This window comes from Pseudochaenichthys georgianus, chromosome 6, assembly GCF_902827115.2.
Source record: "Pseudochaenichthys georgianus chromosome 6, fPseGeo1.2, whole genome shotgun sequence".
NCBI classification, from domain to species: Eukaryota; Metazoa; Chordata; class Actinopteri; order Perciformes; family Channichthyidae; genus Pseudochaenichthys; species Pseudochaenichthys georgianus.
This window is the reverse complement of record NC_047508.1, coordinates 15,556,175-15,561,409: the sequence shown is the minus strand read 5'-3', so window position 1 is coordinate 15,561,409 and position 5,235 is coordinate 15,556,175. Positions and strand designations below refer to the sequence as shown.

Genomic DNA, 5,235 nt, shown 5'->3' with positions numbered 1-5,235 from the left:
TCTAGCAGGACGGTCTGTTTATCGGTAATTGAGACATTTAAAAAAAAAAATACACGTCATATGTATTATTGCTACTTAAACATTATATTGCAGTCTGAGTTTCGCAACACCGTTTATAATATGCAATAAGACATAATGCGTTTGTGATGTATTTTCGATCTTTCCATTCCAGACAAGAGATCTTTCTCTCCCCGGTCTGTGTGTGAGGGGACGGGCAGTTACACATGCGGCTGCTACATGCATGCATGCATGCAACACACACACACGGCGGAGAGAGAACTAAGCGCTCCGAGATGTGGTTAAATTAAATTACCCGTCTTGAGGTCGACAATGCTCTTTGCCAAAAGTGAGAAATAATGTATTGCTATTGAATAGAATATAATCATGTAATGTCATTGTACAATGAAAGCAAGAAAAGCTTCTCCCTTTTTTAAAAGGTGCCATCAAGTGCAATAACAGTTTAGCATGTAAGGGCGGTAACACAAGCAATTTGTCTAAACATTTAGCAAAAGTGCACCACATCCAGTAATATTTAGGCTCTATTTGAAAAAAAAAATGTGTTAGTCACACAGGATTTTGTAGGATTTCGAGTCATTGGCCCAACACAAGTTAGTAATCATTGGCAATCAATTACCTTTTTTCATTTACCATTATTATTTTTAATTTCTGCTCGTCTTTATTTTTATTGCAGGTTTTTATATCTGATGTTGGTGTGATGTGGAACAGAACCTTACTCTTTGGGGACCTCATGTTGTTTTGGTAAGTCAATTTATCAAACAAATTCCTTAATCTTCAACTTTTCAGCAAACTATTAGGATTTTCGTTTGGTTCACTCTGCTTAGACCCAAAGGTGACTGTGAAACACCATCACTAATGTTTAATTCCCCCCCCCATTTCTCTCTTTGTTGTTTGTCTAGTTTATGTGGCAATGTAAAGACTGTGGCGGAAGAAAAGAGGTGGTGAAGGGAAATCTATCTGCTGGAGAGTTCAAAGTCAGATGGCCTGCACTTTTCCATATTGATGAGGTAAGTTATATATTTCACATGGTGAATGTATGGTGAAATGCCTATTTACTGTACACATTGAGCTGATACAAAGCAACATGATCATACATTTGAAATGGTGTTTCTGTCCATCTGATAATTATCTTTTAGCTCTGTTTTTGCTTTCCACCAACTCCTTAGTAAAGTATTTGGCTCTTTAGCTGCTCAATGTTCCGCTGTCTTCACCAGCTATTCTATAACAGTCGGTTTGATTGTCTGAAGAAAACAGCTGCTGCTGGAATTGGGGTTTTCACTTTATTCCTCAACATTTTACCCATTGTCAATAAAAAAAAATGACCTTAGATTAATAGAAATACTTTGCTTAGAACACACTGTACACCAATACACATCTTATCAAGGATTGGTTAATGAGGTCAAAATTAGAATATATCCTTTAATTATATAGTAGATACAAAATATCATTACACCAATGGCTGAATGTGCTCTTTGTCTTCTGTCGTTTTGTTTTTGCATAACAGATACTGCTGAATTCCTGCGCATAACGACTATCCCACTTGAAACAGCCTTCATGGCGCAGTTGGACAGCCATCTACCTCAGCTGACATCTGTCTTCCAGAAGAAGGGAGGAGTTGTTGGCCAGAAACTAGCCAAACATCTGGCGATCTTGCAAAAGGTAAATGTGTGTATATACACTGTTTTATACAAATTGTTATATACTCTGTAGAGCAATTTTATGAAATGTACTGTATAGAGCCCCATTTCCAAATGTAAAGCGTCTTTGGGTTCAAGAAAAGTGCTATAGAAATATAATTTATTATTATTATGATTTGCCTCACAACAGCCTGGATTACTTGCCAGGTGCAAGAATGCAACACACATTTCTAAGGATATCTGATCTTAATAAGGCAATAGTGGCATACTGGTTAGAGAAGCAGGCTTGTGACTGGAAAGGTGCAAATTCAATCCCCAGGTGGGGAAAGTAAAAAAGCAGAACCTGCCTTGAGCAAGTCACTTAATCCTCAATTGCCAACAGATCAGACTGTGGTTGTACGAGGCAGATTCCAGGTGTGAACTGTGAAGAACAGAGCATTGCTCTTGGTAAAAAGTCCCTGGAAGTGCCCGGAAAAAAAAAAGTTTTAACAACATGTTTATTTATTGACTTTTCAGTCCTGTATAATCATTTTGCGCAAAGATGGCACTGTTTGTCAGAGCACTTCATCCTTCTGGGATTTCATGAAGAACAGCTCCAACGCCTGTGTGTATGGGAACACTAACACCTCTGGTGCTGGTCCATTAACTGCCAGTGTTTCCCACAGATCTGTTTCCCAAATATCTGAAATATACTTGGGGGGTGGTGGTAGCGGGGGGGGTGAGGTGACGTGCAACAACATTAACCTTTCTGTTGGTCGCTTGTTAGCAGACCCTTCACGCGATGGCAGAGCGAGCAGGTACAGGCAGGGCCCATAATGATAGCCCTATAGTTTAAATCTACTACCCACACATGAACATATGGAAATGGGTTACTATTTAAAAAAATAAATGTATTTAGGAACCTATCCATGTGATTTTTAGTGGGGGTCGACCTCAAATCCTCTATGGGGGTCCAGGGGCATGCCCCCCCCCCCCGGTAAGATTTTATTTTGGAGTTAAATGCATCAATCTGGTGCATTTTGAGGGGAAAATATAGAGACTAGATCTATGGAAACACCTATATTAAACATAACTGTATACATTTCAATAATCATAAAATCATGGCCATAACCAATAACATACCATTTCCAATATGAAAAAAACACTGAAACTTGTTTATTAATTAATTTGTGGTTCATTTATAGTTGTGAGTGTGTCTGTGCTCCTGAATCAGCCTCTCCTGTCTCCCTCTCCCTCCTCTCCTCTCCCCCTGTTCCTCTTTGAGGCAGCAGCAAAGACTAGTTTTCTCTCAACAAGTTTTAAAAGTGTCTTACCTTTTTTCACCTAGTTAACTTTTTATTTATTTATTCATGCATATTTTACTAATCACATTACATTTCATTTAGCTGACGCTTTTATCCAAAGCGACTTATAATGACCGATTACAGGACATTCTCCCTGGAGTAACTAAGGGCTAAGTGCCTTACTCAAGGGCACACTAGTGGTGGTGTTCCTCGCAGGATTTGAACTCACAGCCTTCCGATCTTCAGCCCACCTCACTATCCATTAGACCAATCACTACCCTCTCAAATGGAAATATGTGTTTACATAACTGGTGACCACACCGTTTGAGACCCACTGAGAACTTAGACTAAGTTAACTATCTAAACACTCAGAGAGTCCTTTACCTCACCTGAGCTGAGCTTATCCCAAGCTTGAATGACACACAGAGACCAATCAAGGGCTTTGATTTGTGATCTGTATGACAGTGGCCATGTCGGCAGGCCACATCATGTGGACAGCCAGTCCCCCAGTGTGAGGCAGGCCACTTAACAGGTCAGAAGGAGGCGAGATCAGTGCAAGGGAGCGAGGGATCATTGTCCACAAGTTAATCGATCGCAGATGGCGTCGTGGTCACGGACGAATAAAAAAAAAAAAATTATTAAAAAAAAACTTTAAAAAAAACAAAACTAAATGGGTCGCGAAATATACTTGGGCGGCCGTTAATATACCTGGGCGGCCCGCCCAAGTATAGTCTGTGTGGGAAACCCTGTTTTAAGATCCTAGTGTCAGGCATCAATTTTAGATAATTATGTTTTACCTTATAAGGAGCATGAAGGTTGAGAATATTTATATGTATGAATGTTGATATTCATATTCACCCTAAAGCATTTCAAACCATCAGCTTGGTTCTTTATACAATGAGGTTGGCTTTATTCATTGTTTTTCTTATTGTCCAATGGAAAGACCATAATCAACAATGTCTTAATCCATCTGTCAATCCTCTCTGACTTCTGACACTCATCACCAAGCTTATTGGGTCCTATGTAAATCTTTAAAAACACCTCACACATATTTAGTTTGATTCAGAAATATATACAGTATGACCAGCTTTGTTTTCAGGGATTAATAGGTATGTGAGCAATATTACAAAAAATGTATTCGATAAAGTATGTAATTAAAATTACATATATTGAATACATGCATGTTTTTTCATTAAATATACAGGACATCGCAGGAGATGACGTCACCAGAGACCTGCAGAAATGTACCATGGGCATATATGTCATCAACAAGTAGGGTGGAGAACCTGGACATTATGACGACGTTGGAATTTTTGTTGGACTAATCATTCTGGACAAAATTGGATCTGTAGCCCGAGCTTGTGCCATCATGCTGGGACTCATCTATTCACTAAACATGGCTTACCCCAAAGAGCTAAGGTACTACTATGAATTCGTCCAGAAAGTGCTCTTGCAAATGGATGGTGAAAGGCTTTCCCCCAAAGTCCTTGGACTGAAGAACAAGATAAATGCTGGACTGTAGGATTTCTTCAGCCGCTCTTGTGAACCGATGCCATTAAGCATATACTATCGAAACGGCAACTTTTTCTACTTTAGCCAAGCGTAAAACATTTAATTTTTTATTTGTATATGGGCCATTTACATCTAGTTCTGGAGAAGAATGTGAATATATTTCATGTATTAATGTGAGGAATGTTACATTCTCCTCAGCTGTTTCAGTCACATGTCAGGATTTATTCGCTGTCTGTTTCCACTGCATTTTGTTGCTCTGATGGCCTCCACCTCTGCCGTGTGTGTGTGTGTGTGTGTGCCAGGTTGCCAGGTGTCCACAATCCAATCACCTCTGCTATGAGACTCAAGTCCTGACTCCTCCACTTCGCCATATCGTAGACTCTGTAACCACAGTCAGTCTCTAGCTTTGGAAAGTCTTCGATTGCGATTCCCTGTTTGACCTGTTTTCTCCTGTGCCGGCAGCTTCAAGCCAGCCTGACTCCAATCTCCTGTCTCCAGACCACCTCCAACGTTGGACCCTGTCCCGTTCCTCCTGGCTCTTCTCCAGGCGCTCCCCAACCTGGTCAGACCTCCGTTCCCCTCTCCCTTGGACTCCGTCTAGCTTCCCTGGCCCAGAACCCCCTCCCCTGCCTACAGCCCAGTATTATTCAATAAACGTTATTATTGTGCTTGAAACTCTTTCCTCCAGTCTCTGCTCTGCTCCTGGGTTCCCTGCTAGCCTTAACAGTGGCGAGATTGTACTGTTAAGGCTAGCAGGGAACCCAGGAGCAGAGCAGAGACTGGAG

The 5,235-nt window shown here is 40.6% G+C and overlaps 1 long non-coding RNA gene across 1 annotated transcript; it reads left to right on the top strand.

The window, feature by feature from the left end:
• The first annotated feature begins 427 nt into the window (after positions 1–427).
• Positions 428–4,222, top strand: LOC117448398 (uncharacterized). Its single transcript, XR_004552331.2, has 4 exons — positions 428–759; positions 918–1,025; positions 1,523–1,677; positions 4,143–4,222. It is a non-coding gene; the product is annotated as an uncharacterized lncRNA (long non-coding RNA).
• The last annotated feature ends 1,013 nt before the right edge of the window (positions 4,223–5,235 follow it).